Source organism: Hyperolius riggenbachi, chromosome 5 (assembly GCF_040937935.1).
Source record: "Hyperolius riggenbachi isolate aHypRig1 chromosome 5, aHypRig1.pri, whole genome shotgun sequence".
In the NCBI taxonomy this organism is placed as follows: domain Eukaryota; kingdom Metazoa; phylum Chordata; class Amphibia; order Anura; family Hyperoliidae; genus Hyperolius; species Hyperolius riggenbachi.
Window position 1 is genome coordinate 85,119,342 of NC_090650.1, and position 22,336 is coordinate 85,141,677.

General features: G+C 46.6%; 1 pseudogene; it reads left to right on the plus strand.

Annotated features, from left to right (window-relative positions):
- Positions 1-22,336, plus strand: part of LOC137519658 (solute carrier family 22 member 13-like) — a 77,435-nt pseudogene that overhangs the window by 51,024 nt on the left and 4,075 nt on the right.

Sequence of the window (22,336 nt, forward strand, 5' to 3'; positions counted from 1 at the left end):
TGCAGACCAGGCATCCGTGGTGAGATGGACCGTTGACCCAACACTGTGTGCCAGAGATGTCACCACTTGCCTTTCAACATCATGGTACAGTTTAGGTATCGCCTTTTTTGAGAAAAAATTGCGGCCTGGTATCTTCCACTGTGGTGTGTGGCTTTACTTTTGTGTGCTGCTTTTCCTCAGGTGGTCATCCCATTGTAGTTTGTGCTTTGTAATCATGTGCCTTCGTAAGGTAGTTGTCCCCGCGTGGGTCTTGGTCTTTTCACGGCTCAATTTTTGGTGGCAGAGAGTACAGATGGCATTGCTCTCATCTGAGGCAGACATACAAAAAAATGTCCACACCGCTGAGCCCTGGTGTGATGGCACTTTGGTGGTGGCGGCCGACTGAGTGTTAAGTGGGGTGCCAGAATCAGAGCAAGAGGAGGAAGATATGTCACGCTTCCGTGTGGAAGCTGAGAAAGATGAGGTGTTCTGTGTTAAATAGTCAACTACGTCCTGACAATATTGGGGGTTGATGGCACGTGCCTTCATCTGAACACTGTACTTTGGTCGAGGGCCGCGCAAAATCACGACAGCGCGACCTTGAACAGACCTGCCAGGTGGCCTGCCTCTGGTTTGTTTTGTCCATATTGAGGGGGATGAAGTGAAAGGTATGCACTGACTTGACTAATACAATGTGCAGTCACACAGGTGCAGTTAACAGATATGCATGGAGTGGTATATCACACTGCATGCACTCACGTAGGTGGGTGGGTGCACTGTGAACAACAGGTAGGTATATGCAGTGATGGCTATTACAATGTGCACCTGTCACACACAGACAGGTACCGGACAGGCACAGTGACACAGTGGGTATTACAATGTGCACCTGGCACACACACAGGTAGTCACTGAATGTGCTGGGCCTGGCAGTGGCACACACAGTAGGAATTACCAGGGCTGTCTATGCAACACAAGTGTCAATGGGACACACAAACACACACACACACACACACACACAAAAATATATAGATCACAAAAAAAAAAGATTAACTCTCAAAAGAGCTGTTAAGGGGTGCTTTTTTAGCAATAAGAATCAGCAAGGAGCAAGCTAACAAGCCTACAAGAGCCTAACTAAGCTTTCTCTATGAGAGTCTGCAGCAGCTTTCCCTTCCCTAATTAATACAGGCACACGAGTGAGTCCAATGCCTGATGCTGCCTGCCTTTTTATAAGGGGGGTGGGGCTCCAGGAGGGAGTGTAGCCTAATGCACTATGGGGGCGAACTGAACTTTCGGAACCACCGAAGTTCGCCAGGAACCGTTCGCCGACGAACCGTTCGGGTCATCTCTAATAATAATCACTCTATAGACACTTTGAATAATCATTAACAAACTATTCCCCATCCACTTCTTGCACCTCTGACACTGTAGTTGCCATTGGCAGGTTTTGGTGCACCATATCAATTGCTATCTATAGAGTGCTTGGGGGGGCTCCATTGTAAAACTTGCATCGGGGCCCACAGCTCCTTAGCTACGCCACTGTCAACAGGGAAATGCTACATAGTCCGGACTTCATTCATATGCTAATCATCCTTCTGCAGCAATGCCCCGGGACAGGAGCTGTGATCTTTCTGACAGGCAGGCGCATAATCACAGCTGCATTTTGATATCACTGCCCTTTCTCAATCAGTACTTCAGGCATGATTGTGAAAGTGCAGTGATGCCAGCCCAGTATGCAAGCCTAAATGTGTGCCTGCCTGTCAAAGAACACAGCACCCGAGCATTTCTGCAGAGAGAAGATTAGACATAACAAGCAGGAATCTAAATACATGAAGATTTCCCCTTACATTTTCATGCTGGATCTCGGTGAGAGGTTGAAAACAAGGTCCAGCAGCAGCAGCAGCGGTGGTAGGCTAGAACGGAGTGCAGCCAGGAGTCATATGCCTGCATCATGTGGGCCCCGCACAAGAATGCAGCACAGGCGGAAAATAGGGGAAAAGGCTCCACCAAAATGGCGGCGGTATATACTATATTATACCGCCGCCGGTATTTGCAGTCGGGTACTTTGGGGAGTAGGAGATTCGGGGCGCCACGGCAACAGGTCAAAGTGAGTGCCCCGGTTCTACCCCCTAGCGACACCGCTGACTGAATCCCAAAAAAACCTTTCCACTGCATTTCATTGCTGTCATTAAAGGACCTGCTGAGATCATTTCAGTAATCGTCTTGTTAACTCAAGTGAGAATGTTGACGAGCACAAGGCTGGAGATCATTATGTCAGGCTGATTGGGTTAGAATGGCAGACTTGACATGTTAAAAGGAGGGTGATGCTTGAAATTATTGATCTTCCATTGTTAACCATGGTGACCAGCAAAGAAACACATGCAGCCATCATTGCGTTGCATAAAAATGGCTTCATAGGCAAGGATATTGTGGCTACTAAGATTGCACCTAAATCAACAATTTATAGGATCATGAAGAACTTCAAGGAAAGAGGTTCAATTCTTGTTAAGAAGGCTTCAGGGTGTCCAAGAAAGTCCAATAAGTGCCAAGATCGTCTCCAAAAGAGGATTCGGCTGCGGGATCGGAGTGCAACCAGTGCAGAGGTTGCTGAGGAATGGCAGCAGGCAGGTGTGAGCGCATCTGCATGCACAGTGAGGTGAAGACTTTTGGAAGATGGCCTGGTGTCAAGAAGGGCAGCAAAGAAGCCACTTCTCTCTCAAAAAACCATCAGGGACAGATTGATCTTCTGCAGAAAGTATGGTGAATGGACTGCTGAGGACTGGTGCAAAGTCATATTCTCTGATGAAGCCCCTTTCCGATTGTTTGGGGCATCTGGAAAAAGGCTTTTCAGGAGAAGAAAAGGTGAGTGCTACCATCAGTCCTGTATCATGCCAACAGTAAAGCATCCTGAGACCATTCATATGTGGTGTTGCTTCTCATCCAAGGAAGTGGGCTCACTCACAATTTTGCCAAAAAACACAGCCATGAATAAAGAATGGTACCAAAACACCCTCCAACAGCAACTTCTTCCAACAATCCAACAACAGTTTGGTGAAGAACAATGCATTTTCCAGCACGATGGAGCACAAGGCAAAAGTGATAACTAAGTGGCTCGGGGACCAAAAGGTTGACATTTTGGGTCCATGGCCTGGAAACTCCCCAGATCTTAATCCCATTGCTTTGCAGTCATTCCTCAAGAGGCGGGTGGACAAACAAAAAACAACTAATTCTGAGAAACTCAAAGAAGTGATTATGAAAGAATGGGTTGTTATCAGTCAGGATTTGGCCCAGAAGTTGATTGAGAGCATTGTCCAGTCGAATTGCAGAGGTCCTGAAAAATAAGAGCGAACATTGCAAATACCGACTCAGAACAAGCGTAGCCACAAAAACACCTGATCTGAAATATAGTCCCCTTTATCAGAGGAAGGGAAGGTCAGTAGTTGGGACCTCCCATAGCTCTGGGCCACCTGTGGCTGCAGGGGCTGCTCCCCTCTAGTTATGCCCTTGGCTGACATAATAACTTTGTGGACCAGTAGAAGATAAACACAAATGATCTGTTCTTATTCATTTTTGAACCATTAATAGTGAGTTGTGTTTCTTGCAGGCAAAATGGATTGGGCATCTGCTCTATGACAGCCCGAATAGCTGGAATAACTGCCCCTTATTAGTCTCCTGGTCAAATATCACCCAGCCATCCCTATGGCCATATATGGCAGTGGGCCCATCATTGGAGGTCTCCTTTGCTTCCTCCTACCGGAGACACGGAATAGAGACCTGCAGGACCATACACAAGAGGCCAATGGCCTTCCAAGGTAAGGGTATAGTGTGAATATTACTAGCATCTCATTGACCACCACCAATATTTTGTTATGCGCACTTTGGGACTATTAATAACTAACCAAGATTCAACAGCTGATTAAAATATTTCTCCCTCTCTCTGTGAATACAAAACTGTGCATGTGCAAAGCATTCCTGATACAAAGTCACACAGTAACTCCGAGTTATTATTATTTAGCATTTATATAGAGCTGACATCTTCCGAAGTGCTTTACAGAATACATAGTTTTGACATTAACTGTCTCTAAAAGTGGTTATACATTGGTTGATATGGCCAATAGATAGATCCCTCTCTGATCATTATCTGATCAGAGGGATCTATCTGGTCGAATCCCTGCACACACTCCACACAGATCAATCAATTTTAGCATTCAATCTAATGTAAACTTGTGTGTGACTGCCAGGTTTCCCAGTGTCCCCTGGGCGGTGTAGGGGTGGCTCTCACCTGTCCATGGCGCGGTACCGGTGTCTTCTCCTCTGGTTGCTTCTTCCTCTCCTATCTACACTCCTGAGTCCTGCGGCACTTGTGAGATGTAACTATACAGGTCTAACTCTAGGGGCAGTGTGGCACATACCTTATGTTACCACTAGACGCCTCCAGTATTTGGACTCTTAGTTATGTCACACAGGCGCCTGGAGACTTAAAGAGAACCTTAACCTTAAGTCCTCTCTGGTCTAAAATATACGAAACAGCATAATAACCAAGTGTAACTGTCGGGCATAAAATCAAAAATCTATTCTTTATTTGTATCTGGTAAACAAGTAATAAGGATGCTAACAAGGCAATCCAAAAGTTAAAATCTCTATTACTTTTCTTGTTTATAAATGATCATTCCCCAGTTTACCTGACTCTTATTTGGTACGTTGCCGCACAAAGGAAGTTGCAGGGCATGCTGAGTTGTCTTTTTTTGCTTCTTTATTTCCCCTCAGACTTAACTAATGTACAGAAGCTAAAAAGGACAACCCAGCATGCCCTACAGCTTCTTTTTTGTGGCGACGTACCAAATAAGAGTCAGGTAAACTGAAGAATGATCGTTTATAAACAAGAAAAGTAGTAGAGATTTTAACTTTTGGATTGCCTGATTAGCATCCTTATTACTTGTTTACCAGATACAAATAAATAATTTATTTTTGATTTTATGCCTGACAGTTACACTTTAAACAAAAAACATTTCTTTGTTACAGCTGATACAAATCTTAAAATAAATGTGCACGGTTTCTACTTCCTGATTCTTGGGAGCAGACCTATTGTTAACAACCTGTGGTTTCAAATGAGCTTATCTGTCATCTCTGCCATGGGCAGTCGTTTGACACAGGGAAGAGATCGGATTACAACTTGTAATTAGACACAAATGAGGGGGAATTAGACAGGCTAAACTCTCTAGATACATACAGGGTGCATTTCTCTGTTTTCCTTCTGTCCTGTGCAATAGTTCACGTCCACATTAACCATTTAAGCCTTTTGGACGTAGAAGCTACATCCAGATGGGCCATGTGCACTCCCGCGATCGATTGCGCGCATGCACGCATGCTCCCGGCCTCGGATCGTTAGCCCAGGAATCAATTAATCGGGACACGGTGCCTGATGGTTGATTCCTCTCCCCGTTAGAAAAAGTGAATGCTTCTCTCGGAAGCCTTGCTTTTTCTGCCTCTTACGTCCCCCTACGTCCCTCTAAGCGTACATGTTATGTGACGTCATGTAAACAAACTCAAGGATGCCATCTGGTGGACAAAAAGTAAAACTACATCTACAGGTAAAAAAATAAAAAATAAACACATATTTAAATAAAAAATTACTATTTACCCAAATAAAATGTTTAATAAAAAACAAAAAACATTACAATAAAAAAACATGTAAATATTTACCTAAGGGTCTAAACTTTTTAAATATCAATGTAAAGATGAAATATTTCTATTTTATTTTTTAAACTATAAGGTTGTAAATAGCGATGCATGCAAAACGGAAAAAATGCACTTTTATTTCCAAATAAAATATTGTCGCCATACATTGTGATAGGGACATAATTTAAACGGTGTAATACCCATGACTATTAGACAAATACAATACGTAGGTTTTTATTTATGGAGGCATGTATTATTTTAAAACTATAATGGTCGAAATCTGAGAAATAATGAACTTTTTCAGTTTTTTTTCTTATTCTTCCTGTTAAAATGCATTTACAGTAAAGTAGCTCTTAGCAAATTGCACCCCCTCAAAGAAAGCCTAATTGGTGGCGGAAAAAACAAGATATAGATCAGTTCATTGTGATAAGTAGTGGTAAAGTTGTAGGCTAATGAATGGGAGGTGAGCATTTCTCGAATGCATTAAGTGAAAACGACTGAAGGCTGAAGTGGTTAATAGAGATGGCCCAAGCCTCCAATTTTCGGTTCGCAAACCGCAAATGCGAACTTCCGCAAAAGTTTGGTTCACGTGAACTTATGCAAACCACAATAGACTTCAATGGGGAGTTGAACTTTGAAAACTATAGTATTTTTCAAATCATATCACAGTATGCAGAAATGACAGAAACTAGTGAAATTAAATGAGATTTCTGTAGTCCTATTTGTCAGAGATCTCTTTTTTCTCTTCTGGTTTAACTATTTTCATCTCGAATATTTTAAAGTACTCCAGCATGGCTTGGGCATCTTTAACGTCTACACTGTATTCTGTTGCGACTTTCTCTGAGGTCCATGTGTGCGGAGATATTTTGTGTTTGTTCAGAGCAGTCAAAACCTCAATGATAGAGATTTTTCCCTTTGGAATATTGTCCACATTGATATTCAGAAAACTATTGTGTATTGTATGCTTCGGAGATCTGAATTCTTCTGTCTTTGGTGACAAACCATCTTGATTTACCTCAGATGACGGGTCTGTAGAGTCTACATAAACCTCTTTCACCCGTGATAAATGTTCATCATCCTTCTTGTAAATGTTTTTCTTGATTTCAGGATGACTGGATATGAGCTCCTCCACTTGCTCCTTAGTCCGCGGGGGCAGCGGCGCGGCGCGGCGGCCAGCTAATGAACTTTGAAAACTAGAAACACTTATGCTGCCCACAAAAGTGATGGAAAATATGTTTCAAGGGCTCTAACATCTGAGTTCTTGCATGGATGAGTGAAATTGACGCCAAAAGTCCCTGGGAAAAATCTGGCTTTGACGCAAAGCAGCATTTTAAGGATAGAAATCACATTGATGCTAAATTGCAGGCCTAAAGTGCTTTAAAACATCTTGCATGTGTATACATCAATCAGGGAGTGTAATTAGATCACGGTAATGATCACGAAGGTGAATTGGCACATGTACATGCCTTTTGTTTTGTTGTTGCAGCTGCTGTGCAGCCAGAAAAATTAGGCAGGCATGTACACGCACCAGAAAAAGTAGTATAGCGGCCGCTGCTAGCAGCGGAGAAGGCAGTCAAGCGGCCTGCGGGTAGAGGTGCTGTGTGGGGAGCGACTTAGTCTTGGGGAAGGCAGTCACACGGCGTGCAGGCAGAGATGCTGTGTGTGGGGACTGACTTAGTCTTCGGGGCGGGCAGTAGCCCTCCGGGATCCATGCCTCATTCATTTTGATAGAGGTGAGGTACTGAACACTTTTGTGACTTAGGCGACAGTGCAGGGCCGTATCTATTAAGAGGCACCCGTGGGCCGGTGCCATGGGCGGGTCCTCGGGGGGGGGGGGGCGGCCACCTATAGTAAATTTAGTAAATTTATTTTTCTTTTTTTTTTTCTTTTTTTAAATTCTTTTACATTTTTTATAATTTTTTTTTTTGCGGGGGGGGCGAGAGCTTGGGGTGCGGCGAAGAGCACACACACACACGGAGGGTCCCCCCGCCCTACAGCAGAGTGGCAGCGGCCAGCAGGGACGTCATCCTGATCTCTGCATGCCGCTGGTGTGGTCTAGTTAGTGACGTCACTAGACCACGCGGCGGCGCCGGCATGCAGAGTTTCCCTCTTAATGTATTTCTAGTTAAGTCTGCTGACATGATTATTACTCTTATTTCTGGACAAATCTGCTGTCATTATTGCTCTTATTTCTGGACAAATCTGCTGTCATTATTGCTCTTATTTCTGGACAAATCTGCTGTCATTATTGCTCTTATTTCTGGACAAATCTGCTGTCATTATTGCTCTTATTTCTGGACAAATCTGCTGTCATTATTGCTCTTATTTCTGGACAAATCTGCTGTCATTATTGCTCTTATTTCTGGACAAATCTGCTGTCATTATTGCTCTTATTTCTGGACAAATCTGCTGTCATTATTGCTCTTATTTCTGGACAAATCTGCTGTCATTATTGCTCTTATTTCTGGACAAATCTGCTGTCATTATTGCTCGTATTTGTGGTCAAATCTGCTGTCATTATTGCTCGTATTTGTGGTCAAATCTGCTGACATGATTGCTCGTATTTGTGGTCAAATCTGCTGACATGATTGCTCGTATTTGTGGTCAAATCTGCTGACATGATTGCTCGTATTTGTGGTCAAATCTGCTGACATGATTGCTCGTATTTGTGGTCAAATCTGCTGTCATTATTGCTCGTATTTGTGGTCAAATCTGCTGTCATTATTGCTCGTATTTGTGGTCAAATCTGCTGACATTATTGCACGTATTTCTGATCAAATCTGCTGACATTATTGCTCGTATTTGTGGTCAAATCTGCTGACATTTATTGCACGTATTTCTGATCAAATCTGCTGACATTATGGCTCGTATTTCTGATCAAATCTGCTGACATTATTGCTCGTATTTGTGGTCAAATCTGCTGACATTATTGCTCGTATTTATGATCAAATCTGCTGACATTATTGCACGTATTTATGATCAAATCTGCTGACATTATTGCTCGTATTTGTGGTCAAATCTGCTGACATTATTGCTCGTATTTCTTATCAAATCTGCTGACATTATGGCTCGTATTTCTGATCAAATCTGCTGACATTATTGCACGTATTTCTGATCAAATCTGCTGACATTATTGCACGTATTTCTGATCAAATCTGCTGACATTATGGCTCGTATTTCTGATCAAATCTGCTGACATTATTGCACGTATTTCTGATCAAATCTGCTGACATTATTGCTCGTATTTCTGATCAAATCTGTTCACATCACGTGTATTTTCTTGAGAAAACCTGCACAATTATGTGAATTTTCTGGGGAAAGGGTGACCAAAACTTGGGCCCACTGTCTTTGCGTTGCACTTTTAAAGGGAACCCGAGGTGAGAGTAATATTTTAAGCAATACCAGTTGCCTGGCTGCCGTGCTGGTCCTCTGCCTCTAATTCTTTCAACCACAGACCCTGAACAAGCATGCAGCAGGTCGGGGGTTTCTGACAATATTGTCAGAACTGACAAGATTAGCTGCGTGCTTGTTTCTGGCGTAATTCAGTTCACTACTGCAGCCAAATAGATCAGCAGGGCTGCCAGGCAACTAGTATTGTTTAAAGGGTCACTTAAGCCAAATAAAAAAAATGAGTTTTACTCACCTGGAGCTTCTACCAGCCCCATGAAGCTGTCCGGTGCCCATGTAGACTCGCTCTGATGCTCCTGGCCCTGCCGGCAGCCACTTAAGGTTTCGGCGACAGGAGCCGACAGGCCGGGAACGCGAGTGATTCTTCGCATTCCTGGACGTAATAGCGCCTTCTATGCTGTTATATGATATATGCTATATGCTATAACAGCATAGAGGGTGCTATTATGGCCAGGATCGCGAAGAATCACTCGCGTTCCCGGCCTGTCGGCTCCTGTCGCCAAAACCGGTAGTGGCTGCCGGCAGGGCCAGGAGCATCGGAGCGAGTCTGTGTAGGCACCGGACATCTTCAGAGGGCTGGTAGAAGCCCCAGGTAAGTAAAACTATTTTTTTTATTTGGCTTAAGTGTCCCTTTAAAAGGAAATAAATATGGCAGCCTCCATATCACTCTCACCTCGGGTTCACTTTAAATTACAGTTAGCTCCGCCCTCATCTGGTCATGGCTATGCCCATTTTTTTCACGCGCTGCAGGTTATAGCCACAAAAACTGGTCCAGCTAGAGATGAGCCGAAATTTTCGAAATTTCGAACTGCTTTTATTACGAATGCGAAATTTAACATTACGACCCAAATTCGTAATTTCGTAATTAATTTTCAAATCGTAATTTACAATTTCGTAATCGAAATTTCACTCCCATAATTACGAATTTCGTGTCTCCAACCGAAATTTTACTTTTTCAGGTTTGTAAGGGTTTCTATCCCTCTAGATGCCTAAAATGAATAGCATAGCTAGCCAGCCAGCCTCCTCCTCCTCCTCCTCCTCCTCCTCCTCCTCCTCCTCCTCCTCCTCCTCCTCCTCCTCCTCCTCCTCCTCCTCCTCCTCCTCCTCCTCCTCCTCCTCTCTCTCTCTCTCTCTCTCTCTCTCTCTCTCTCTCTCTCCTTCTCTCTCTCTCTCTCTCTCTCTCTCTCTCTCTCTCTCTCCAGAGATTTGTAGTATTTCAAAACCATACTCACATTCATGACATGTCCAGGGATCAAACCCAGGCAACCACATGGAAGACAGCTATGCTCACCACCATACCACCAAACGCACACTAAATAGACTGCTAACCTAAATCTTACTTGTAGACAGGTCATATGAGACACATGCTGGGTGCAGGGCTTTGTGATTGGACCATGGACCATGCGATAGAGTGAGGTGCAAAAATGAAATCATGCCTAGCAGAGGATGGTTTCACAATGCTAAATGCTAGGCTGGCTGTGGTGCAATTGGTTAGTGCGTCTGGCTGGTAACAGCAAGGTTACAGGTTCGATTCCATCCAGGCATGTCTTTTCCTTTTGCGTTCAACAGTTGTCCAAACAGAGCCAACAGAGCCCCAGATAGCTAGGTCACAGCTAGCCTGGCTGTGGTGCAATTGGTTAGTGTGTCTGGCTGGTAACAGCAAGGTTACAGGTTCAATTCCATCCAGGCATGTCTTTTCCTTTTGCGTTCAACAGTTGTCCAAACAGAGCCAACAGAGCCCCAGATAGCTAGGTCACAGCTAGCCTGGCTGTGGTGCAATTGGTTAGTGTGTCTGGCTGGTAACAGCAAGGTTACAGGTTCGATTCCATCCAGGCATGTCTTTTCCTTTTGCGTTCAACAGTTGTCCAAACAGAGCCAACAGAGCCCCAGATAGCTAGGTCACAGCTAGCTTGGCTGTGGTGCAATTGGTTAGTGTGTCTGGCTGGTAACAGCAAGGTTACAGGTTCGATTCCATCCAGCCAGGCATGTCTTTTCCTTTTGCGTTCAACAGTTGTCCAAACAGAGCCAACAGAGCCCCAGATAGCCATGTAGAGTTAGGTCACAGCTAGCCTGGCTGTGGTGCAATTGGTTAGTGTGTCTGGCTGGTAACAGCAAGGTTACAGGTTTGATTCCATCCAGGCATGTCTTTTCCTTTTGCGTGCGCGCGCTGCGCCATTGAACCCCATGGGGTATTTTGCGTGCGTAAAACTTTACGCATGCAAAACTTTGTGCTCGGTGTTTGGACAACTGTTGAACTCAAAAGGAAAAGACATGCCTGGATGGAATTGAACCTGTAACCTTGCTGTTACCAGCCAGACACACTAACCAATTGCACCACAGCCAGGCTAGCTGTGACCTAGCTATCTGGGGCTCTGTTGGCTCTGTTTGGACAACTGTTGAACGCAAAAGGAAAAGACATGCCTGGATGGAATTGAACCTGTAACCTTGCTGTTACCAGCCAGACGCACTAACCAATTGCACCACAGCCAGCCTAGCATTTAGCATTGTGAAACCATCCTCTGCTAGCATGATTTCATTTTTGCACCTCACTCTATCGCATGGTCCATGGTCCAATCACAAAGCCCTGCACCCAGCATGTGTCTCATATGACTGTCTACAAGTAAGATTTAGGTTAGCAGTCTATTTAGTGTGCGTTTGGTGGTATGGTGGTGAGCATAGCTGTCTTCCATGTGGTTGGCCTGGTTTGATCCCTGGACATGTCATGAATGTGAGTATGGTTTTGAAATACTACAAATCTCTAGAGAGAGAGAGAGAGAGAGAGAGAGAGAGAGAGAGAGAGAGAGAGAGAGAGAGAGAGAGAGAGAGAGAGAGAGAGAGAGAGAGAGAGAGAGAGAGAGAGAGAGAGAGAGAGAGAGAGAGAGAGAGAGAGAGAGAGAGAGAGAGAGAGAAGGAGGAGGAGGAGGAGGAGGAGGAGGAGGAGGAGGAGGAGGAGGAGGAGGAGGAGGAGGGCTGGCTGTGCTATTCATTTTAGGCATCTAGAGGGATACAACTTTAAAATACTAAATTTCGTAATCGTAATTACGAAAATTTGCGTAATTTGCAAAAATTACGAAATTTCGATTACTGCTAAAATCGTAATTGTAGTAATTTCGCGAAATTTCGGAAATTCGTAATTAGGTCATTACGCTCATCCCTAGGTCCAGCCCTGCATAGCACCCCCCAAAAAACCCTGGAGCCGCCACTGACTGTACTTATACTAGTTATTTATATAGCGCCAACATATTACGCAGCGCTGTACAGAGTATATATTGTCTTGTCACGAACTGTCCTACAGTGGTGCTCACAATCTAATCCCTACCATAGTCATATGTGTATGTAAGTATCGTAGTCTAGGGCCAATTTTTAGGGGAAGCCAATTAACTTATCTGTATTGTATGTTGTTGGATGTGGGAGGAAACCAGAGTGTCTTAAGGAAACCCACACACAGGGAGAACATACAAACTCCTTGCAGATGTTCACCTGGCTGGGATTTGAACCGGGGACCCAGTGCTGCAAGGCGAGAGCACTAACCACTACGCCACCGTGCTGCCATACTACTGTACTATATTGTACTGCCATCTTCAGCAGTACTTCAGAGTATGTAGTCATGCCACTGACTATCCTTTGAGGAGCTTACAATCTAATCCTACCATAGTCTAATGTCCTACCATATTCTTATGTATTTATATAGCACTGGCATCTTCTGCAGCACTTTGAAGAGAACGTAGTCATGTTACTGACTTTTCTCAGGGGATCTCACAATCTAATACCTACCACTATTTGTGCGAGAGAACACTGGCTAATGTGTGTGTGGGGGGGGGGGCGGGTTTGGGGGGGGGACATTTCCTACTTGCTTTTTTAGGGTCACTTTACTCATACCTGGGGAGAAAACATGGCCCCACCGACTTTGGGCTGCACTCTTACTAGGAAATTTTAATTGACCACACCCACTGTGTTATGGACACGCCCACTGCATTCTGTGGCCACGCCCAATTTTCGCCGGCCTCCTCCTGGGGGGGGGGGGGGGGGGCGTCATAGGTTTGGGGATCCTAGGGGAGCCCAAACCCTAAATACAGCCCTGCGACAGTGACAATGCCTCCAGCTGCGCTGAAGGTCCTTTCTGACAGGACGCTTGAGGTAGGGCAAGACAGAAGTTGGATGGCAAATTGGGACAGCTCAGGCCACAGATCAAGCCTGCGCACCCAGTAGTCCAAGGGTTCATCGCTGCTCACAGCGTCTACATCCACACTTAAGGCCAGGTAGTCTGCTACCTGCCGGTCCAGCCGTTGGTGGAGAGTGGATCCAGAAGGGCTAAGGCGAGGCGTTGGACTAAAGAATGTCCGCATGTCCGACATCACCATGAGATCGCTGGAGCGTCCTGTCCTTGCCTGCGTGGACATGGGAGAAGGATTGCTGGCAGTGGTACCTTTATTGCGTTGTGCTGTGACATCACCCTTAAATGCATTGTAAAGCTTAGTTGTCAGCTTTGTTCTGCAAGTGGTGCATCCTTTCTGCCTTCTTGTGATTTGGAAACATCTCCGCCACTTTGCACCTATACCTATACCGAGGGTCTAGTAGCATGGCCACCCAGTACAGCTCAGTTTTTTTATACGGGGATCTCTCAACAGGCTGGACAGCATGAAAGACGCCATCTGCAAAAAGATGGGTCCAGACGTACTATCCTTCGCCTCTTGCTCTTCCTCAGTGACGTCAGGTAAGTCCTCCTCCTCCCCCCAGCCACGAACAATACCACGGGAACATTGAGCAGCACAAACCCCCTGCGACGCCTGCTGCGGTTGTTCTTCTGCCGCCGCCTCCTCCTCCAAAGAAACACATTCCTCATCATCTGAGTCTGACTCCTCTCCCCCACATGACTCTTCTTCCTCCTCCTCCTCCTCCCCTCTCTGTGCTGCCGCAGGTGTTGAGGAAACATCTGGTTCTAATGAGAATTGATCCCACAACGCTTCCTCCTGTGACTGTTCCTGTTCACATTCCTCCACAGCTTGATCCACCACCACTCTACGCACGGCACGCTCCAGGAAGTAAGTGTACGGGATCAAGTCGCTGATGGTGCCTTCACTGCAACTCACCAGGTTGGTCACCTCCTCAAACGGCCGCATGAGCCTGCATGCATTTCGCATGAGTGTCCAGTTGTTGGGCCAGAACATCCCCATCTCCCCAGAGTGTGTCCTTCTACTGTAGGTGTAGAGGTACTGGGTGATGGTTTTCTCCAGTTCTAGCAGGCGAGAGAACATAAGGAGGGTCGAATTTCAGTGAGTCGGGCTATCAGGCGTCTCACCGGCAACTTGTTTGTCCGCTGAATATCAGCAAAGTGTGCAATGGCCGTGTAAGACCGCCTGGAATGCCCACACACATTCCTGGCCTGCTTCAGGACGTCCTCTAAGCCTGAGTACTTTGACACAAATTTCTGAATGACTAGATTCAGCATATGTGCCATGCAGGGTACATGTGTCAGCTTTCCTAAATTCAAAGCGGAAATGAGATTGCTGCCGTTGTCACACACCACGTTGCCGATCTCCAGCTGGTGCTGGGTCAGACACTGATCCACCTGTTTGTTAAGAGCAGCCAGGAGAGCTGCTGCAGTGTGACTCTCCGCTTTGAGGCAAGACATGTCTAAGATGGCGTGACACCGTCGTACCTGGCATGCAGCATAGGCCCTGGGGAGCTGGGGCTGTTTAGCTGGAGAGGAGATCGAAGCACCAGTAGAGTTGAACTGCCTCTCAGCCAAGGAGGAGGAGGATGACTACAGCGAAGAGAATGTAGTAGGAGGAGAGGACGTGGCAGGAGGCCTGCCTGCAAGCCGTGGAGGTGTCACAAGTTGGTCCGCTGCACAGCCACGTACTCCCTGCTTGTCAGCGGTCACCAGGTTGACCCAATGGGCTGTGTAAGTAATGTACCTGCCCTGACCGTGCTTGGCAGACCAGGCATCCGTGGTCAGGTGGACCCTTGACCCAACGCTGTGTGCCAGAGATGAGACCACTTGCCTCTCAACTTCATGGTACAGTTTGGGTATCGCCTTTTTAGAGAAATAATTGCGGCCTGGCATCTTCCAATGCTGTGTCCCAATGGCCACAAATTTACGGAAGGCCTCAGAGTCCACCAGCTGGTATGGTAACAGCTGGCAAGCTAACAGTTTCGCTAAGCCAGCTGTCAGACGCCGGGCAATGGGGTGACTGGCAGAAATTGGCTTCTTCCGCTCAAAGATTTCCTTCACAGACACCTGGCTGCTGTGGGCAGAGGAGCAGGAACCGCTTAAGGTCAGAAGCGGAGTGGAGGAGGGTGGCTGTGAAGGTGCAAGGGAGAAAGTGGCTGAAGATGCTGCACCTGAAGGAGGAAGAGAAGGAGGGTGGCTTTTCTTTTGTGTGCTGCTTTTGCTCAGGTGCTCTTCCCATTGCAGTTTGTGCCTTTTCTGCATGTGCCTTCGTAAGGCAGTTGTCTCTACGTGGATGTTGGCCTTTCCATGGCTTAATTTTTGGAGGCAGAGAGAACAGATGGCATTGCTCTGATCTGAGGCAGACACATTAAAAAATTTCCAAACCGCTGAGCCCCCCTGGGGTGATGGCAGTATGGTGGCATCAGCAGCTGACGTTGAAGGGCATGTTGGCTGGCTGTCCATAGGTGGCGATACATGGTGCTGGACACTGCCACCAGCTGTTTCTGACCACGAGCTCCCCCTGCTTCTTTGAGGAACTCGTCTCCTCCTACTCCTCTGTGACTCGCCCTCTGAACTGTCCCCCTGTTCATCTCCTCTATTGGGAACCCACGTGGCATCCGTATCATCGTCATCATCATAATCATCCTGCCCAGCTTCGCTTGCCTTAGACACCTCATAAACTGCACCAAAAGCAGGTACTTCATCATCTTCCTCCTCACATGTTACATCCCTAGTGTCGCCTAACTCAGACATATGAGGTGGTGTAACTTGCTTAGCGCCTTCATCTTGTTGTAACAATAATGGCTGTGCATCATTGATTTCCCCACCAAATAACTCCTGCGAAGTGTCAAATGCAGCGGATGGGGTGCTTGTAGTAGCGCTGGTGGCTGCGAAAGATGAGGTGTTCTGTGTTAAATAGTCAACCACGTCCTGACAATCTTGGGAGTTGATGGCACGTGCCTTCTTATGAGCACTGTACTTTGGTCCAGGGTCGCACAAAATCACATCAGCACGACCTCGCACAGACCTGCCGGGTGGCCTTCCTCTGGGTTTAGCTCTACCTCTGCCTCTACCTGTTTTGTCCGTTTTGTCCATATCGGGGTTGATGAAGTGAAAGGTATGCACTGACGTGACTAATACAATGTGCAGTCACACAGGTGCAGTTAACAGGTATGCACGGAGTGGTATATCACACTGCGTGCACTCACGTAGGTAGGTGGGTGCACTGAACACGACAGGTAGGTATATGCAGTGATGGGTATTACAAATGTGCACCTGTCACACACACGTACCGTGAAAAGGTACAGTGACTGGTAGTATTAAATATCACAATGCATGTGCTCATGTAGGTAGGTGGGTGCACTGAACACAACAGGTAGGTATATGCAGTGATGGGTATTACAAATGTGCACCTGTCACATACACGTACCGTGAACAGGTACAGTGACTGGTAGTATTAAATATCACACTGCAAGCGCTCATGTAGGTAGGTGGGTGCACTGAACACAACAGGTAGGTATATTCAGTGATGGGTATTACAAATGTGCACCTGTCTCACACACACGTACCATGAACAGGTACAGTGACTGGTGGTATTAAATATCACACTGCATGCGCTCACGTAGGTAGGTGGGTGCACTGAACAGAGCAGGTAGGTATATACAGGGATGGGTATTACAAATGTGCATCTGTCCCACACACGTACCGTGAAAAGGTACAGTGACTGGTAGTATTAAATATCACAATGCGTGTGCTCACGTAGGTAGGTGGGTGCACTGAACACAACAGGTAGGTATATGCAGTGATGGGTATTACAAATGTGCACCTGTCACATACACGTACCGTGAACAGGTACAGTGACTGGTAGTATTAAATATCACACTGCGAGCGCTCATGTAGGTAGGTGGGTGCACTGAACACAACAGGTAGGTATATGCAGTGATGGGTATTACAAATGTGCACCTGTCTCACACACACGTACCATGAACAGGTACAATGACTGGTGGTATTAAATATCACACTACGTGCGCTCACGTAGGTAGGTGGGTGCACTGAACACAACAGGTAGGTATATGCAGTGATGGGTATTACAAATGTGCACCTGTCTCACACACACATACCGTGAACAGGTACAGTGACTGGTGTTATTAAATATCACACTGCGTGCGCTCATGTAGGTAGGTGGGTTCACCGAATGCTACAGGTAGGTATATGCAGTGATGGGTATTACAAATGTGCATCTGTCACACACACGTACCGTGAACAGGTACAGTGACTGGTGGTATTAAATATCACACTGCGTGCGCTCATGTAGGTTGGTGGGTGCACTGAACACAACAGGTAGGTATATGCAGTGATGGGTATTACAAATGTGCACCTGTCTCACACACACACACACACACAGGTACCGCCGTGAACAGGTGCAATGACTGGTGGTATTAACAATGCGTGCGCTCACGTAGGTAGGTAGGTAGGTGCACTGAACAGTGAACAGATGCAGTGATTGGGATGCGATTACAAATCTGTAGCTGCCTGTCACACACACAGGTAGTCACTGAATGTGCTGGGCCTGGCAGTGGCATAATAGGAATTAAGGTGCCAAAGGCCAGCTGCGACTGACTGACAGGGCTGTATATAATGCAAGTGGGCCACACACAAAAAAGCGGTGCTTTTTTTAGCAATAAGAATCAGCAAGGAGCAAGCTAACAAGCCTACAAGAGCCTAACTAAGCTTTCCCTATGAGAGTCTGCAGCAGCTCTCCCTTCTCTAATTACTGCAGGCACCCGAGTAAGTGAAAAGCCTGACGCTGCTGCCTTTTATAAGGGGGGGGGGGGGGGGGGCTCCAGGAGGGAGTGTAGCCTGATTGGGTACAATGTGCCTGCTGACTGTGATGTAGAAGGTCAAAGTTGACCCTAATCATGCACTATGGGGGTGAATCGAATTTCTGAAAAAGTTTGCGGTTCTCCGCAAATGTGAACCATGAAATTTCGCGGGGAACCGTTCGCCGGCGAACCGTTAGGGCCATCTCTAGTGGTTAAGAGTGAACATAGAGAAAGTAGCCAGCAGGGAGAGAAGACATCAGAACTGCGCCACGGACAGGTAAAAATAGCTCCTGCTGCTGCTGTTGCCCGTCACAAAATAGAACACCGCTAATGACAATCTGCTGCTGATTGACCAAAATGTTTGTGTCCTCCTCCGTTCTGCCACATGGACCATGTCACTGCAGCGGCTGTGTCACTGCAGTGCTATGGGTTATAATCACTGAGGCATGTGGAGGAGGAACTTCACAAGCAACTGTGTATCTATGTTGAAGTACAGTGCATAGCAAGACCCGCAGCCCATAAACAGAGTCAGGATGAATGTCACACTTCGTCCTGACGGCCAATTCATACTACCGTATGTGATCAGAAGCCTCTGATTGAGGGTGAAGTGGTTGTCAGGCTGGAGGGTGCCACTCACCTTCAGGGCCAGCCCCCCCATGATTCCAGGTGATGCCACATTCGACCCATCACCTCAATCCCCCTCCCACCCTCCCCGGCCGACGCTTACCTTCTTGAAACAAGCGGCGGCCAACTCCTGCAGCAGGACAGGCTCATGGGTCCCCGTCACCTGTCCTGCTTCTAGTAGACCTCAGATCACGGAACCTGCAGCGGCTCCCATAGCTGCTCGTATACCTGAAGTAATTAATTCCTTTCGGTATACACGCGGCTATGGGAGCTGCGGCAGGTCACGCAGATCTGAGGTCTACAAGCAGGACAGGTGAGGGGACCCGTGAGCCTGTCCTGCTGCAAGAGGTGGCCGCCGTTTGCTTCAAGAAGGTAAGCGGTGGATGGGGAGGGAGGGGGGCCAGGGGAACAACCTCGCTAACCTATACAGACCGGCACGGCCGTATCTATTACGAGGCACTCGTGGGCACCGGCCCCTAGCGGGCCTAGCGGCTCTTTGAAGGGGGTGGCGGCGGCTGCTTGACTGCACTGCATTTTTTTTTAATCACCTTCATTGGGCAGGGACAAGCCCCAAGAGGGGTAAGTGGTTTGGGGGGGGGGGGGGGGGTTGGTGGCGTCCCTCATGATGTGTCCCCAATCCAGCGGCGAATTTTGCTACTCTCCTCCGCTGCCTGGGAGTCACCATGGTAACTGGACGCTAGGCGGGGAGAGTCACTTAGCGTCCGGTTGCCATGGTGACTGTTCCAGGCAGCGTGAAGTGAGCAGCCCGAGATTTACCCCTGGGCTGGCTAGGGGACATTAACTGAGAAAGAGGCTGTGGCTCAAAGAGCAGCCGGAGTTCTGAGGCTTTGGCCGCCCCCCTTTTTCCTCCTCCCCTCCAGCTTCCTGATGCTGAGAGAGACGTCAGGGGTACTCACGCGGGCCTGACGTCTCTGCATCTGGCACCATGTGTGGCACCTGGCGGGAAATACAAGAGCTGGACAGAGACGAGGAGACAGCGAGTGAATGATTGAGCAGCCAGCCATGACAGCAGAGAGAGGAGCTGCAGCCCGAGTCTGCCAGTGACAGCCTCCAGCCTGCCTCACAGACACCCAGAGGGACATAGCTGCCATAGCCAGCCCAGCCCAGCCATAGCTACCATAGCCAGCCCAGCAGAGTGCACAGAGCCTGCCAGACACATGACAGAGGGAGAGGAGGTAATGTACAATGCTCTGCACACTGTAAGATTATTTTCTGCTGAAATGTGGCACTCATTGCGATTATTCTCTGGTGAAATGTTGCACTCATTGCGATTATTCTCTGGTGAAATGTGGCACTCATTGCGATTATTCTCTGGTGAAATGTTGCACTCATTGTGATTATTCTCTGGTGAAATGTGGCACTCATTGCGATTATTCTCTGGTGAAATGTTGCACTCATTGCGATTATTCTCTGGTGAAATGTTGCACTCATTGCGATTATTCTCTGGTGAAATGTGGCACTCATTGTGATTATTCTCTGGTGAAATGTTGCACTCATTGCGATTATTCTCTGGTGAAATGTTGCACTCATTGTGAATATTCTCTGGTGAAATGTGGCACTCATTGCGATTATTCTCTGGTGAAATGTGGCACTCATTGCGATTATTCTCTGGTGAAATGTTGCACTCATTGTGATTATTCTCTGGTGAAATGTGGCACTCATTGCGATTATTCTCTGGTGAAATGTTGCACTCATTGCGATTATTCTCTGGTAAAATGTTGCACTCATTGCGATTATTCTCTGGTGAAATGTGGCACTCATTGCGATTATTCTCTGGTGAAATGTTGCACTCATTGCGATTATTCTCTGGTGAAATGTTGCACTCATTGCGATTATTCTCGGGTGAAATGTGGCACTCATTGCGATTATTCTCTGGTGAAATGTTGCACTCATTGCGATTATTCTCAGGTGAGATGTTGCACTCATTGCGATTATTCTCTGGTGAAATGAGGCACTCATTGCGATTATTCTCTGGTGAAATGCGGCACTCATTGCGATTATTCTCTGGTGAAATGTTCCACTCATTGCGATTATTCTCTGGTGAAATGTTGCACTCATTGCGATTATTATCTGGTGAAATGTGGCACTCATTGCGATTATTCTCTGCTAAAATGCTGCACTCATTGCGATTATTCTCTGGTGAAATGCTGCACACATTGCGATTATTTTCTGGTGAAATGCTGCCCACATTGCGATTATTTTCTGGTGAAACATTGCTGCATTACAATTATTTTATGGTGAAACGCTGCCCCATTACAATTATTTTACAGTGAAACAATGCTCCATTACGATTATTTGGCACCTATGGGGGGGACCCCATCCACATTTTCGCAGGGGGGCTCAGTGATTTCTAGTTATGCCCCTGACTACTACCTAAAACTGGGGATACCAATAGACCTGGCTATCTATACTGGGGACACCTATAGTATGTCTATACTGGGGACACCTACAGACCTGGCTATTTATACTTATACTGTTTATTTATATTACGCCAACATATTACGCAGCGCTGTACAGAGTATGTATTGTCTTCTCCCTAACTGTCCCTCAGAGGGGCTAACAATCTAATCCCTACCATAGTCATATGTGTATGTATGCATAGTAGTCTAGAGCTAATTTTTAGGGAGAAGCCAATTAACTTATCTGTATCGTATGTTATTGGGATGTGGGAGGAGACCGGAGTGCCTGGAGGAAACCCACACAGACACGAGGAGAACATACAAACTCCTTGCAGATGTTGACCTGGCTGAGTTTCCAACCAGGAACCCAGCACTGTAAGGCGAGAGCGCTAACCATTACACCACCGTACTGCCACACTACTGTACTATATTGTACTACCATCTTCAGCAGTACTTCACAGAGTACATAGTCATGCCACTGACTGTCCTCAGAGAAGCTTACAATCTAATCCTGCCATAGTCATAGTCTAATGTCCTACCATATTATTATGTATTTATATAGCACTGGCATCTTCTGCAGCACTTTGCAGAGAACATAGTCATGTTACTGACTTTTCTCAGAGGAGCTCACAATCTAATACCTACCACTATTTTGTGCAAGATAACACTGGTTAATGTTTGGGTTTTTTTTTGGGGGGGGGGGGGGGGGCATTTCCTACTTGCTGTTTTATGGTCACTTTACTCATATCAGGGGAGATTACACGGCACCACCGACTTTGGGATGCACTCTTACTAGGAAATTTTAATTGGTCACACCCACTGTTATGGACACGCCCACTGCAGTCTGTGGCCACACCCATTTTCCAGCACGGCGCTCTTCTGCGGGGGGGGGGGAGGGGCATCATAGGTTTGGGGTGCCTAGGGGAACCCTAACTATACTAGCTACCTATACTGGGGCAACAATAATACCTATACTGGAGGCAACTATACCAGCTACCTAACTATACCTGTAATAACCACAAATAAAACAGCTAGTTTTGTTTCACCCCACAATAATGCGTAATATATGCCAAAGTCCACTTAAGAATACACAGGGTTTTATAGTAACAATATCACTTTTATTCTTCAATCACAAATCTTCTGGGTTGTGGTTATAGCATGTAGACATGAATTCTATGGTTTCTTAAGTGGACTTTGGCAACTATACCTGGCTACCCTATACAGGGGCCAAC